This window comes from Furipterus horrens, unplaced genomic scaffold, assembly GCF_987537825.1.
Source record: "Furipterus horrens unplaced genomic scaffold, mFurHor1.1.pri manual_scaffold_13, whole genome shotgun sequence".
Taxonomy (NCBI): domain Eukaryota; kingdom Metazoa; phylum Chordata; class Mammalia; order Chiroptera; family Furipteridae; genus Furipterus; species Furipterus horrens.
Genome location: NW_028327183.1, coordinates 32,624,331 through 32,639,460, shown reverse-complemented (window position 1 = coordinate 32,639,460; position 15,130 = coordinate 32,624,331).

Genomic DNA, 15,130 nt, shown 5'->3' with positions numbered 1-15,130 from the left:
CACCTTCTACCCCCCCCCCCACTTCAGCCACGATCGATGGCCCCATTGCCATGAACACCAAACTACCCCCTGCCCCAGGTCCTTTGTGTCTTCTGTCTGGTCCACTTCCTCCTTCACCTTCACGTCTTTGCTCTAATGTCTGCTCCTCTGGGAATCATCCCAGCCAAGCCCCCTCCATCCCCTGCACTCCCGCATCCCACTTCCCTTCCTGGCTGCAATTTTCTCCATGAGTTCATCACCCACTAGCAGAGTATAAATCCCACTTGCTTGTTTTGCTTATTGTCTGTCTCCCATCATGGGGATTTGTGTCCCTTTTGCTCACACTGTGTCCCCACTCCCTAGAACAGTGCCTGACACACAATAGGTGCTCAGTGAACCCTAATTGAGTTACTTACAATTATGCAGACTTGGGGGAGAGGAGACAGATGCACTAGAAAGGTTATTTCTGAATGGGGGTGGGGTCAGATGCTCAGGTAGAGGCACCTTGGGTGTGTCCTACGCAGAGGAAGATACCGGGTTGGATGCAGCCAGACACTCCACCTCCCACAAGACCAGGCAGGTCCTCCAAGTTGGTGGCTGATTCCAGACTTGCCCACCTTTCACTTCTGGCTCAGAAAGTAATGAGGGCAGACCCCAGCCTGCCTAACCCCATGGGGGCTCCTGGTCCAGCGAGGAGCCAGGGGGTTTGGCTGACACATGCTGGAATGCTGGGGGCCGGGCAGGATCAGACCCTGAGGCTGAAGGACAGAGGGAGGTGGGATGACAGAGTTAATCAATATGAATGCGGCTCCATGACACAAGATTGTCACCCTGGCAAGAACTCCAGAAGGCAGTCGGTGTTCCTCCAGCCAGGATGGTGCTGGGAAGAAGGGAAAAAGGGAAGCTGCCCCAAGTGCAGAGCATTACACCTGGTGTGTGGTTGGTGCAGAAAAGCATCAAAGACCCTGAGAGAGGGCCAATGAAGCCAAGGACACTGGGTGCAGTGACAAAGAAGGCACGGGAGGAGGGGGGGTGGGGGACACCAGGACCCAGGAGAAGCTCAGTGACAGCTGTTCTCTGTGGGCCAGGTAGCTGGAGGAGATGGTGCCCAGAACTGGCCTCCCCACTAGCTACAGAGACCATAGGAGCCAAAATAACAGAGGGCAGGTGGGCAGCTGGTGATGCAATGGGCACAAGTCGAAGTGGCAGGTGGGGCTCGGCTGCAGAGATCCGTGGAGGTTAATGGATAAGGGTGCCTAACAGGTGTTGCTAATTCATGAGGCCAGGGTGCTGAGAGCAGCCACCCTCTTCCCAAATAAGCACTGCTCCTCTGCCCAGTTCTCAAAGCTGAGCTAGTTTCAGACACAGAAGCCACTGACAGGAGGAGAACAGGGCCCAGCGAGGAAGGCCCTGCCACGCTGCAGCGAGTACATCCACTTGAATCCTGTAGGCCTCCCCACAGGCCATCGACTGAGTGTCCATTCATTGAGGAAAGCGTGCACCTACCTGAGGGTCATTGGAGCAGGGCCCCAAGTAGTACCTGTGCCCTGTGAGAGTGCGGCCATGTGGGGGCCTGCTGGTCATCTTCCTGGCCGCTGAATGTGTAACTGCGTTAACACACTTGGGAGGCACAGAGTCCTCACATTGGTTCCTAGCGAGGCAGGCCAAGTGGAAGTCTCTACATTTTCAGTCCCACACCCCACAAAACAGTAAGTCAAAGACAACACCATTTTCAGGGAATAGCAGAGATTCGTGTCACCCCTAAAGACTTAGAGAATACAGGGGGTGGCCCTGTCTTACCCCCATTTAACCCCCTAGTCTGGTCCCCACAAAAGCCAGATTGTCAATAGCAGATAACAGTGGACTACACACGTTTAAGCAAGTGGCCCAGGTTGTAGAAAATGTGCCAGCTGTGGCATCTTTGCTGCGTAACATCTATGCAGCTCCCACCTAACGTGGTGAGCAAACACTCACCTAGCAAGTGAAGATGCTTTTCATCCCATCAGGAAAAAGGGTCTGCAGGTGTGGACAGCAGTGTGCATTTCAGATCTGCCCCAGAACCATTGTAAATCTCCAGCCCACTGTCTATTTCATCTGGATACCCAGCAGAACATCACAGTGGTCCCTAGAGCAGAGACACTGGACTAACTGGGCCAGATGAGCAAGAAGCACATTGGAGGCTTGGGTAAGATTCATGCACCCCAGGAAGTGGAGATAAGTCATGCAAAGATTTGAGGGTGCACTATGTCAGTGAAAAAATGCAAGGATCAAGTTGTCTGGGTTGTGCCAGAATGTTGCCTCCAGAGTGAAGAACAAATAATTTCATCTTATACATCCCACCACTCAAAAGTAGGGGTTGGTCAGGCACAGGGAGATTTGGAGGCAGCATACTTGATAAAAGTGCTTCAGTGCTGGGACCATGGTCCAGGGACATAAATGCTGCGAGCTTTCAGAAGCCCAGGCAGGGAAGGGCTCCGCAGCAGGTCCAGGCTGTGGTATAAGCAGTCCTGCCACTGACCATCTGGTCTGGCATGTCCTGCAGCCCAGGGCATCTGTGGTGAGAAAAGACATTGCATGGCATCCATGGAAAACTCCAGCAGGAGAACCAAAATGCAGACGCCAAGGGTTCTGGAGCAAGGGCATGCCCTCTGCAGCAGGGAACTCTATCCCACTCAAAATGAAACTCCCACATGCAGCCAGGTCTTGAAAAGACCAAACAACTAACCAGGTATAGCAAGTGACAGGTGCAGCCAGAGCTTTCCATCGTAAGCAAGGCTGTGTCAGCCCCACCAAGTCCTAAGGCCAGTGCCATCCATCATCCAATGGAAGTGATATAACCAGGACTGGCTACATGCAGACAGCTGCGTGAGGAAGCAGGCCTCCCACATCACCCACCGCACCCCTTTCTCAGTGTACATCTGTGGCTACATGGGGGACTGTTATGATCACCTGACAGGGGCAGCTCTCAGTTGGGTCATTCCAGGGTGTTGCTCTAAGGTGATAGTGGCAAGCTGCTGCCCTACAGCCCCACTAGGGAGTCACCTTCAAAGACAGTGGTGAGCAGAATCCTCCCAGGTCAGGTCTTGAATGGTACACTTAGTCATTCACTTAGGATGGTGAAAGGACCGGCTCAGGATAAGAATAAGCATAAAATCCTGGCTGCTGTGGCTCAGTGGATTGAGTGTTGGCCTGCGAACCAAGTGTCACTGGTCCCATTCCCAGTCAGGGCACATGACTAAGGTTGCACATCAGGTCCCCAGTTGGGGGCGCATGAGAGGCAACCACCCAGTGATGTTTCTCTCCCTCTCTTTCTCTCCTTTCCCCTCTCTCTAAAAATAAACAAACAAACAAATAAAATTGGGGGAAAATATCTTTAAAAAAAATAAAAGAAGAAGCATAAAATCATGGGCAGTGGACAATGACCTGGCCTTGAAGGAGAAAGATTGGAAACTGGAGTCTAGGGTAAGACATGTGGATGGACATATGGGGGTGGGTACTAGGTCTGAGATTGTGTCATCCTGTCTGTAATGTGTCCTTTGTTTTTTATTTATTTACTTATTTATTTTTGGCTACTTTCATGATTTTCTTTAGCTTTCAACAGTTAGACTATGATATACCCATGTCTGACTTTCTCTCTGTTTATTCTGTCTGAGGTTCACTGAACTTCTCGGGTCTGTAAATTGATGCTTCTTATTAAATTTAGGAAAGTTTTCACTGTTATTTGTTTAAATATTTTTATGCCCAATTTCTATCTCCTTCTATTCTGAGACTCCAATTACAAATGTATTAGAGTTTTATATTGATCTATAGATCACTATACTCTGTTCCTTTTTTCAGTGTTTCTCCAAAATCATTATTCTTTAGAAGAGATTATTTCTGTTGCTCTATCTTCAAGTTCATGAATCCTTTCCTCTATGGTTTCTCATCTAATGTTTATTCTAGTTCATGAATTTTTAAATTTCAGATATGTAATTTTTAGCTCTAGAATTTCTATGTGCTTCTTTTTTAGTTTTTATTTTTCTGCTGGGAAATTCCGTTGTTCCCTCATTATGAACATCTTTTTTTTTAAAAAGCATTTTAACACATTTGTAATAGCTGCTTTGAAGTCATCATTTACTAAGTCTAATATCTGGGTCATATGCATGCCTACTACTACTAACAATTTTTCTACTGACTCTGGGTTAAATTTTGCTATTTCTTCATATGTCCAGTTATCTTGTTATTGTATTCTCAGTATTGTGGATAGTGCATTATAGAGACTTTGGACTCATTTTTTTCCTTTCAAGAGTAATCCGTCCCGCTTCATCTTTTCCTTCCCTCTCTGGTTGTAATTGAGCGTTTTATAGATTCATTTTATCTTCTCTCTTGGCATTTCAATTCTACTTTAAAAAAAAATTAGTAGTTTTAGAGTTCACCAGATAGATTTTTAAAAAGATTTTATTTATTTTTAGAGAGAGGGGAAGAGAAGGAGAGGAACATCAATGTGTGGTTGCCTCTCACACACCCCCAACTGGGGACCTGGTCCACAACCCAGGCATGTACCTTGACTGGGAATCGAACTGGCAACTCTTTGGTTTGCAGGCCGGCACTCAATCCACTGAGCCACACCTGCCAGGGCTCCCATGTATGTTTTAAACTAACCTAAACCACCTTCAAATAACATTATATTGTTTTTTGTGTATTGCTACCTCATGTAGTGTATTTCAAATTTCTCCCTTTCTTCCCTTGTGACATTGCTGTCATTCACTTTACTGATCAATAATACTATAATTACCCAACACATTATTAGTATTATTGCTTTACAGAGTTCTTATAGACTTATTACAAATGAGAAAAATAGGCCCTGGCCAGGTAGCTCAGTTGGTTAGAGTGTTGTCCCAATACACCAAGATTACTGGTTTTACCAATTTTATCCCTGGTCAAGGCACATACAAGAATCAACCAATAAATGCATAAATGAGTGGAACAACAAGACTTGATGTTTCTGTCTCTCTTTCTCTCTCTCTCTTTCTGTCTCTCTATAAATTAATAAATAAAAAAAAATTATAAAAATAAAAGATTTTATTTTACCTTCATTTATTTCTTCTTTGATACTTTTTTTCTTTCTGTACACCCAAGTTTCTGACCTATATAATTTTCATTCTTCCTAAGCACTTATTTTAACACTTCTGATGATGAAGTCCCTCAGTTTTTACTTGTCTAAAAAGTCTCTATTTTTCATTCACCTTGAAGGATAATTTCACTGACTTCTAGGCTGGTGATTTTCTTCACTAAACACTTGAAATATTTCACCCTACTCTGTTCCTGCGTGTATGGATTCTAACAAGAAATTCCCATTTACCATTGTTCTTCCATAGATGAGGTTCCCCCTCTGGCTTCTTTCAAGGCTTTTTCTGTCTTTGTTTTTTTGCAATTTGAATATAATATGCCTAAATGTGCATTTTGTTGTTGTTGTTGTTGTTGTTGTGTTGTTTTTATCCTGCCTGGTGTTCTCTGAGCTTCCAGGACCTGTGGTTTGGTGTCTGTCATTAATTTTGGAAAGTTGTTGTCCAATATTACTGCAAATATTTCTCTATTTTCTCTTGCTTTTCCTCTGGGATTCTAGTTATGTGTACACTACAGCACTTGATGTTGTCCCATGGTTCTTGAATTTTTTTTTCTCTTTTTGTTTTAGTTGAAGAATTTTCTGGTCACCTACCTTCAACTTCATTGACTATCCTCAGCCTGTTGAATCTGCTAACAAGCCTGTGGAAGACATTCTTCATTTCTGTTATGGTGTTGATTTCTAGCATTTTTTAAATTTTCTTTTGTTTGTTTGTTTGTTCATTTTTTAGTTTGCATATCTCTGCTCACATTACATATCTGTTTTTGCATGTTGACCACTTTTCCTAGCGGTTTCCTTAACATAGTAATTATAGTTATTTTAAATTCCCTGTGTGAGATGAGAGTTACAGCACCTCTGTCATGTTTGAGACTGATTTGGTGCCTGCTTGGTCTCTTCAGACTGTGCTTTTTCTTGCCTTTTGGCCAGCCTTCCGATTTTTTAAATGTTTTTATTATTTTTATTTTATGCTGGATTGACCATAGTTCCAGAACTTTTGGCATATGTGGAAAGGTTCTAATATGAACATCAGGAGACAAGGGCAGAGAAGCAGACAAGTACCCTCAGGGGACCCTGCAAACCTCGTGCTGCTTTTGTGCCCCGTCTTAAAGGAGAGAATACAGCTGCCATGCCCAAGAAGAGCCTGGTATTCCCTCAACCAGGCAAGCTGCCAGGCAGGAGAGATGCTCATCAAGAGTGAGGGTGTCCAGAGTGGGTGGTGTCAGCCATGGGCCCAGGATCAGACACAGTGGTTGTTAAGTCCTCCACTTCTCTTAAGCCTTTCTCAGAAAACATGCCCAGCCACAATTCTGGAGAAGTTTTCCTCAGGCAGGGCAAATTTCCTATAAAAAACAGTGGATTCACTAGCTCAAGGGGTGGATACTCTGTGTTCCCCTAAACCCCAGACACACTCAGCCTGTTGACAGCTCATGGCTGCGTTAATGCCAGGAGTACAGGCGACAAAGTGGAGAGAGCATGGGCTTTGTCTCCAGAAAAGCTGGTCTCAATCCCAGGTCTGAGACCAACCGATTTGGGCAGTGGGCAGGTGCCACCAATGCCCAGGCTCAGCCTCCTCATCTGTGAATTGGGCACAGCAGGGACAGGGCTGCCCACAGGCCCTACAGGTGCACAGAAACTCACAGGCTTCTGAGGGGAGGTTTCTCTTATAATTCCCGGCTGTGACGGAAGATCAGCTGAGGGGTGGTAGCTGGCCAGAGAGAGGAAGAGTGACACAGCAATGGTACCGCTTTAGCACAACTTGGTCTGGGGGGAGCATGTGGCTGGGCGAGTGGAGGCAGGGGGAGAGAGACAGAGACAGAGACAGACAGAAAGAGGCAGATAGAGTGAGAAAAACAGAGACAAGGAGAGAGAGAGTGACAGAGGAAGAGAATTGAGTGGAAACTGTGGACACAGAGTTCAGCCCCCCGTCCTACAAGGGGGCAAAGGTCTGAAGAGCCCACTCTAGGCCTTCAGAGGCCAGGAGGCCAGCCTGCCTCCACCTCACAGTCAAGCACTGGGCAGCATGGTCCAGGTGGGTGAAAGGCAGAAGCAAAGTTTGGAGGTCAATTACACAGCAACCCGTCTACCTCTTTGCTCTGGCTGACCACCATGGGAACCTCGGTCAGCCTGAGGCAGGACAGAAGACCCTGGCTGACACCCTCTCAAGTCCCGGCCCACCCTGGCAGCAGTCCCATCTCAGACCTGGAAGGCCTTAGAAGCTGGTCCTTAAATTGAGTGCAAGCAGCCTCAGTAATGGAGAAATAATTCATTCCCGCTTGCCCCAAGGGGAGTTCTTTGCAGCAGCCTTTTCCAATCTCCAGCAGGAGATTCTCCTGCATTGGGATCCATGAGGCCGGCTGCTGGGCCGAGGCCACAGCCCAGATCAGTAACCGCTCAGGGGCACCAATAGGGCATATTCAATCAATTCTGCTTTTGACCCAGTCTCAAAACCTGTATTATTGGCCCAATGGGGTGTGACCGGCTGCTTAAGGGTTCGTCCAAGGCTCTTGAGTGAGACTAATGCGAAAGACTGCCAGGCCAGCGGCCAGCAGGCAGTGCCAGGGGGCAGTGGGTTATCGCAGCGCAGCTACACTGATTCGCTGCAGCCCCTCCCCAGCAGCGCAAGCCCACCTTGTTCGTTTAAACCCCACCCTGGCCCTACACTGCGCTGATTCTCTGGGAAGCCAGGGTTGGTGTGAGGGTGGAATTCAGGATATTTAACTGTCATGGATTGAACTAAATTTCCCCCAAATCTGTGTTGTGTGCCTAACCCCCAGGACCTCAGAATGTGGCCTTATTTGGAAATAGGGTCATTGCAGGTGTAATTAGTTAAAATGAGATCATTAGTAGGGGTCTAAGCCAACATGACCAGTTTTTCTTATAAAAAGGGGAAATGTGGACACAGACAGACACACACGGGGAGATGCCATGTGAAGATGGAGGCAGAGAAGGTTGTTGCTCTACAAGCTGAGGAACAGCAAAGACAGCCAGCAGACCAGCAGGACTGGGAGAGGCTTGGACAGATGCTTCTCACAGACCCAGCAGGACTAGCCCTGCTGACACCTCAATCTCAGACTTCCGGCCTCCAAAGCTGTGGGAAAGTCCATTCCTGTGCTTTAAGTCACCCAGTGTGTGGGACTTTGTTTTTGCAGCCCTAGGACACTCCCACACATACCATTAGAGCAGGCTTGGCCATCACTGTGGGGCTGGAGCAGGGTCCCAGAGCCACCCCCTGGCCTGGCATCACCCCTTTAGTTGCTGGAGGGTGTGGGGTTTTGGGAGCCTTGGCTGGAGGGACTGGGGTAGCCAGGACAGAGCGGCGGTCCCAGGGTCCCCAGAGGGCTGGGCACAGAAGCTATTCATCGATATTTCAACATTAGACCCAGAGCAGTTTCATCTAGTTCCAGAACATTTTTGTTTTGCCCAAAGGAAACCTGGGACCTCTTGGCAGTCACTCCCCATTTTCCCCAAACCCCCAGGCCCCTACAACCACAAATCCACTCTCTGTCTCTGTGGATTTTCCTCTCTTAGACATTTCATAGAGGTGAAATCAGAAGACACGTGGCCTTCTGTGAACGGCTTCTTTCACTCAGCATGTGTTGTATGATCAGCATATTTAGAGCAAAATCCTGTAAAAGAAAATTGAAACTATGAGAGATGGGAAGCACAAATCTAGGCCCTAGCAGGTCACCTGTGCACCGGGAGATGCGAGAACGTCAGTGAACGTGCCTGTGGCGGTGAGAAGCCGGAGCGGCCCAGGGAATGGAGAGAGAGAGGTCACTTCCGATAGAGGAATGCCAGGTGGGATGACAGTGCACACACTCACCAACACAGGGCAGAGGAAGCAAAGCTGTCACGGTCCCAATTACACACTGACAAAACCACACGCTGCACTTCGGGAGAAACGGAGAGGCAGCTGAACAATGAAAGAAAGCAGAGGAGTGAGCACCGTGGAAGTCAGGAGAGAGGCTGTGGGAGGCAGGCGACAGGCTCTGGAGGCTGCCAACCACTGCGACACTAAGGTGTGTTTGTCTCACAATAAAAAGGTTAAAGAGGGATTTTCTGGCCAAGATGGAGGCTTAGACTGACACGCTCGGTCTCCCTCTACAACTAAGTAGGAATATAACTACCTCAAAACAAAAGATAACCAGAAATTCCAGAAAATAAAACTACATGGAAGTCCAGTGTAAGAAGTTACAAACCAGCGGTGCTCGTCTGGACAGGTAAGAGGTGCGAGAAACCACAGTGCTGTTTGTGGTGGCAGCTGGGATAGCGGTGGGACTGCGGGAAACGCCAGGGGAGCAATCCCGGCTGCAGTCAAGACCCTGCAGTCCGCAATTCCAACACTGGGAATGGCAGCCCCCCCATTGCCTTAGACAGTGAGGCCCAGAGGGCGGGGGAATGGATCCCGGTCTCTCAGTGGAGACTAAGGGCAGGAATCCATCTTGGACCCCCGCCCCCACACAAAGCGCCACAGTGCGGCAAAAAAGGTGGCTGATCACTGCCAGTTGCTGGGTAGTGACGACTGCATGGGGCTCCGCGCCTATAGCCTGCCCAGGAAGCAAAGCTAAACACAAGACTGTCAGAATGAAGCAGACAACGATTGAAATCCTGGTGATGCAGCTCACCAGGCAGCAGATGCGGGACTTGACAGACAAACAAATAGGAAATCTTTCTGAGGCTCAGTTCAGAGCTATAGTCATAAGGCAGCTTACAGAATTAACAAAAGATTGGAACAAGACGGGGAAGAAATGAAAGCTGCTCATACTGAAACGAATGAAAACACATACGAGACAAGTGGTGAGGGAAAGAAAATCAGGGATCAAATCAACAAATTGGAACATAGGGAAGGAACAAACAGTCAACCAGTGCGGAAAGAGGAAACGAAAAGTGAGGAAAATGAGGAGAGGGCTCAGAAACCTCTGGGACACCTATAAGCGAACGAATATTCAAATAACAGGATTGCGAGAGGGCGAAGAAGAACTGGAAATTGAAAAATTATGTGAAAAAATAATGAAGTAGAACTTCCTGAACTTAGGGAAGGCAATAGACTTACAGATCCAGGAAGCACAGAGAGTTCCAGAAAAACTGGACCCAGGGAGAACCACACCAAGACACATTATCATCAAAATGTCAAAAATTAAGGACAAAGAGAGAATCTTAAAAGCAGCAAGAGAGAAGGAGATAATTACATACAATGGGGTCCTGACTGGTATAGTTCAGTGGGTTAGGCATCATCCTGCAAACTGAAGGGTCCCCAGTTTGATTCCTGGTCAGGGCACATGTCTCAGTTGAGGGCCAGGTGCCCAGTTGGGGGCGTGCAAGAGGCAGCCAATCAATGTTTCTCTCTCACATTGATATTTCTCTTCCTCTCTTTCTTCCTCCCTTCCCCTCTCTCTAAAATAAATAAATAAAGTCTTTAAAATCATTAGGATGCCCATTTGACAGGTGAGAAAATGGAGGCTTCTGAGGGGTGGGTGATAGACCAGAGTCCCGGGTTCTCTGTGTGGGAAGTCCCTGCTCTGAGAACCTCCTCAGGGTCTGCAAGAGCACTGAGTGTGATGGGCCCCTAGATCACAGTCTCTCCCACAGGCTCTCAGCTCTGACTGCTGCTGGGAGGACACGGCTTGGGGCACCCAGTCTGGCTGCTCAGCAAAGCAGAGCTGGCATGGGTCTCACATGTCAGTCATCAGGGACCAGAAGATGTGAATGTCTGAAACTTGGAGGAGACTTGTTCAAATTTCAGGTCTGCCATCTCTTGCCTGGGAGACTGTGGTCCTCAGTACCCTCCTTGGTTCAGTGGAAGGGGACAAAGGAGAAAAGAAAGTGCCCTAAAAGGAGACTGCCCTCCTGCCCACCCGCATCCCCCATAGCCTCCTGCACATCGGGTGAAAACTCGGAGTGAGAGCCCAAAGAGATTGAACAGGTGGAGGAGGCCCTGCTGTGTTCTCCCAGTGCCTGGACACAGGTCTCCCTGCCTGTCCAGTGACGGGCCTAGTCCCCAGGATTTGGTTGCAATGGCCTGTCTCCCTCTGAGTGTCTCGGGTCCACACCCAACCATCCAGACCCCTGGGACCGCCACTCACTTGCCTGTCCTTGGAACCAAACAGGCAGTGACTGCAGGAAAGCCTCATGGGCAGGTACCTGGGAGGAAGTGGGCACTTGACACGAGGGAGGAGGCAGGGCAGCCACATGTCAGGCCTCAGTTTTCTCATCTACAGACTGTCCTGTTGTTTCTTCCTCTGGCCACATCCAGATTCCAGGCCCTTCTCTCCACCCGCCCTCTCCACGGCCTTCGTGGTCCTGCCCCATCCTCAGCTCCTGGTCATCCTCACAGCCTGGTCTCTGGTCTCCTGCTTCTGCCATTGTCCTCCTTCATTGGGCTAGAGGGGAGGGAGGAACATCTTTCTTTTTCCTTTATCTTTCCCTCTTGAAATAAAACCAGTAAAGACGTTCATAGCATGAAATAGACAGGTCTTGATCTAAGTCTCAAAGCGAGGTAAGAACAGTCATATCTGTTTAGTTCCAACATCATCTGAGCAGAGAGGAGGCAGGTGGCCCCTGGGGAGATTGCTCCAGGGAAAGGGGACTGCAAGTGCAAGTGCCCTGAGGTGGCCGTGCCTGCTACCTGACACTGGGCTGCTGCATGACTCCATTCAGAGCAGGTCACTGTCCCTGTCCCTGCTGTAAACCCTTGGCCAGGCTCACACAGTGGGGGCTCAGGGCAAAAGGGCCAGCTGGACTTGCGGGGGGGGGGGGGTCCTGCCTCCCAGCTGGTGGGTGAGGCTCTTTGTGGGTCCTGATTCAGGTCGGGGGAGGAGCCAGCCCCTTCCAGAGGAGGGGTTGTTTTGGCCGCCAGGATCCTGGGCTTGGGAGGGGCAGCGGAAATGGGGGGAATGGGGCAGCAGGTGCCTCTTCTAACAGCCTTGACTGGCTGCCAGTCGCTTCTGAAATCCAGAGCACATCTGCGTTCATCAGTTGGCCGACAGATGGGCCCCGGTTTAATATTTTTGGATTCGGTTAGACTTGGGGGCTGATGTGAACCCATACTGAGTGCAGGTGTGAGCAAAACAGCATCCTGCAGCAGGGTGAGGTTGGGAGAGATTGTCATGATGGGGGTGGGCAGAGGGGAGGGGACAGGGACTTGCTTGGAGTAAGTACCTGGGAGTCTGGCCGAAGATGCCCCTGGGGAAGGATCCTCATTTTGCACCTTGGATTTTCTGAGGATTTGGGTAGAAGCTTCTTGAAAAGACACTGGGATATTGCAATTCCCAGTCCACCCTGGCAGTGATAATGGGCAGGCAGCAGGGCTGGGCCAGGAGAGATAAATTGGGAGAGAGGCAGAGCAGGGCTGGGCAGGGCCAGATGGCGGGTGTCAAGGCTGATTTTCCCAGCAGCAACTGCTTTTGTTACTTAATCGTGTCACAGACAGGAAAGCACCCACCCCCATGCCTAGTATCTCTTGGGCCACCTTCACTGCCAGCCCAGGGGAAGTTCCTAGGAACCGAGATAAGGCTGCCGGATGCAGCCTCCGGACTTCAGAGCTCCAACCAGGATCCTGCAGACAGCAACTCCAGAGCAATTGTTTGGGATGGGAATGGGAGATGGTGCCGGCTGGGATGCCGCATGGAGGCCAGTGCAGGAAGATGTCCTGCAGCCAAGGTCCTCCAGCAGGTCCACAGCAGGGCGAGGCCTGTCTGGCCCAGGGCTCTTTCTGTACTCAGGGCTCCTCAGAGAACAATGTACTTCCTCTCACAACACCCTGTTGTTCCTGGCTGATGATAGGGAAACTGAGGCCCAGGGCAGTCAGAGAGCCTGCTCCAATCCCAGCCATGCTGGCCGGACTTAGCAGGCTGAGTGCCAAGCCATCTGCTTCACCAGTATGCAGAGTTGCATCTCTTCCCAGCCTTGCTGGTCCTTTGAGACGGGATGTATTTTGGGCATATTCCCTTGTTCGTAAGAAGGGTGGGAGTCTCCAGTCATTAGCCAGCTGTGTTCAAGGGCCCCCATGATTGCAGCTGCAGGTGTGGTTCTCAGTCATGGGGAGGCATTGGGGAACGAGCTCCTACCTGTGGTTCTAGTCCAGGAGAGAAAGAAAAGACTCACACAGGGGCCCACCACGTGGAACCTAACACGGACCGTACTGCTCACAACCAGCTTCCTGGGGCCTCGTACAGAGGAGACTGCAGCTCACTTGTTCACTCGTGCATTCTTTCATTCAGCAAGTGCTTATTGATCACCTACTGTGTGTCAGGCACAGCCCCAGGCATTGGGGACATGGCCATGAAGAAACAGACAGGCCTACCCTCCATAAATATAAATATCAATATCTGGTGATTGAAAGAACAGCTGAAGGAATCAGGGACACATCGTTTTAAAAATAAGAATTGAGATTTTAAGTGGAAATAATGAAGCTAACCTCTTCTGGGCACTCCCCCTCACTCTGTGATATGAATTTGCCCCCTGGCCCCTGGTACACGCTTCATTTGTCTAAGTCCCAGTAGAGCTACCCTGAGCTTCTTGCCAGGACCGGCTCCTGTACCCCATTTTCACCATTCTAAGATGTGTTGTCCACACCTAGGGTCCACCATGAAGGGTCACCCCTCTCTCCTAAACCCACCCCTGCCTCAGACTCAGGGAAGCTCCACCTCTACTTCAAGTCCTGCTTCCACTGAACCCTCTCTTCCATTCCCACCCTACCCAGTGAACATGGAGAGCCCATCCTCTTCCTAAGGCAGGGATCACAGGGATGTACCCAGCCTCCCTTCCTACATTGACCCATGTAGCCAATAAACAAAGGGAGAATGCCTAGAGTTTCTGGGAAAGATTTTCCTCACTGGATCCTTTTCTTCCGTCCCTGAGAGAAATGGTCAGAAATCGTGGCAGTTGAAATTACAGCAGCCAACTTGGAAGCATGAGGCAAAACCAGGGCACAAGGGATGGTAGAAAGGAGGATGGAAGGAGCCAGGGTCCCTGTTGACATCAGTGGCTTTCTACAACTAATCTAGCACCCTTCCTCCAAATTGCCAAATAATTAAATGTCTATGTTTGTTAAACCATTGTTAGGTGGATAGTCTGGTACTTGCAACTGAAAGAATCCCAATAGAAATGCAAAGCTCTATGCCCATGAACCCCTGGGGTCAACTTGGGCCACTGCCAGCCCTGCTTGGGGACCAATGATGGAGGGAAAACCTAAGGAGGAGGAGACCAGCATGGCTCTGCCACTCACTGCCTGGTGACCTTTGGTAAGTCACTGAACCCCACTCCCCAAATGGGCCTCTGTTTCCCCATTGGAAATTGGGGAGGGCCCTATAGCCCCCTGGAGGACCCTCCTCTGATACACTCTATTCTGGAACCATGACACTGGGCCATCTCTGAGGATTTTGCTAGTTTCAATCACCCATAACCCCATGACTTTAGGAGAGGACACTTGAGCTGGATGTGGGGGAAGGGATGGGGGTGGACACCCCAGAGAAGGGGATTTCACTGAAACTGCCTGAAGCCACAGCATGGAGGATGGCTCACTCAGGGCATGGCATGCTGAGCTCCAACTTGGCCTTGCCAGTGACTATTTTTGACTGCAGGCATTTCATTGGTTCAACCTGAGTCCTGACCCTGTTCCTATCTTCCAGGGCTCCCAGATGTCTCTCAAGCTCTGCTGGGAGGAGGCTCAGTCTGCTGGCTGGAGGAGGCAAGAATTCTGAGGTCCTCCATGTGGCCAGGAGAAGCATCTGAGCCTTCCTTCTTCCCTGAGAAGAGGATCCTGCGACAGACCATCCGGTTTACCCACAGAGCCACAGGTGAACACCTGGTTCTCCCTCTGACCTGGATCAGAGCCAAGAGTGAGGAAGAGAAAAATAACACCAATGCTGCTTGGAGTTGCCAGGCACATGCACTCCCTGTGGCCAGCAGCCCCTTGTACTGCTTCACCTCAACCTCAGCACCAGGGCTATAGGCTCGGTCATGCCCCCCTCAGCAACTGGGAAAAGTGAGACTTGGATAAGTGACAAAGCAACTGGCAAGATGAAGGGCCAGGACCTAGGCCCAGGT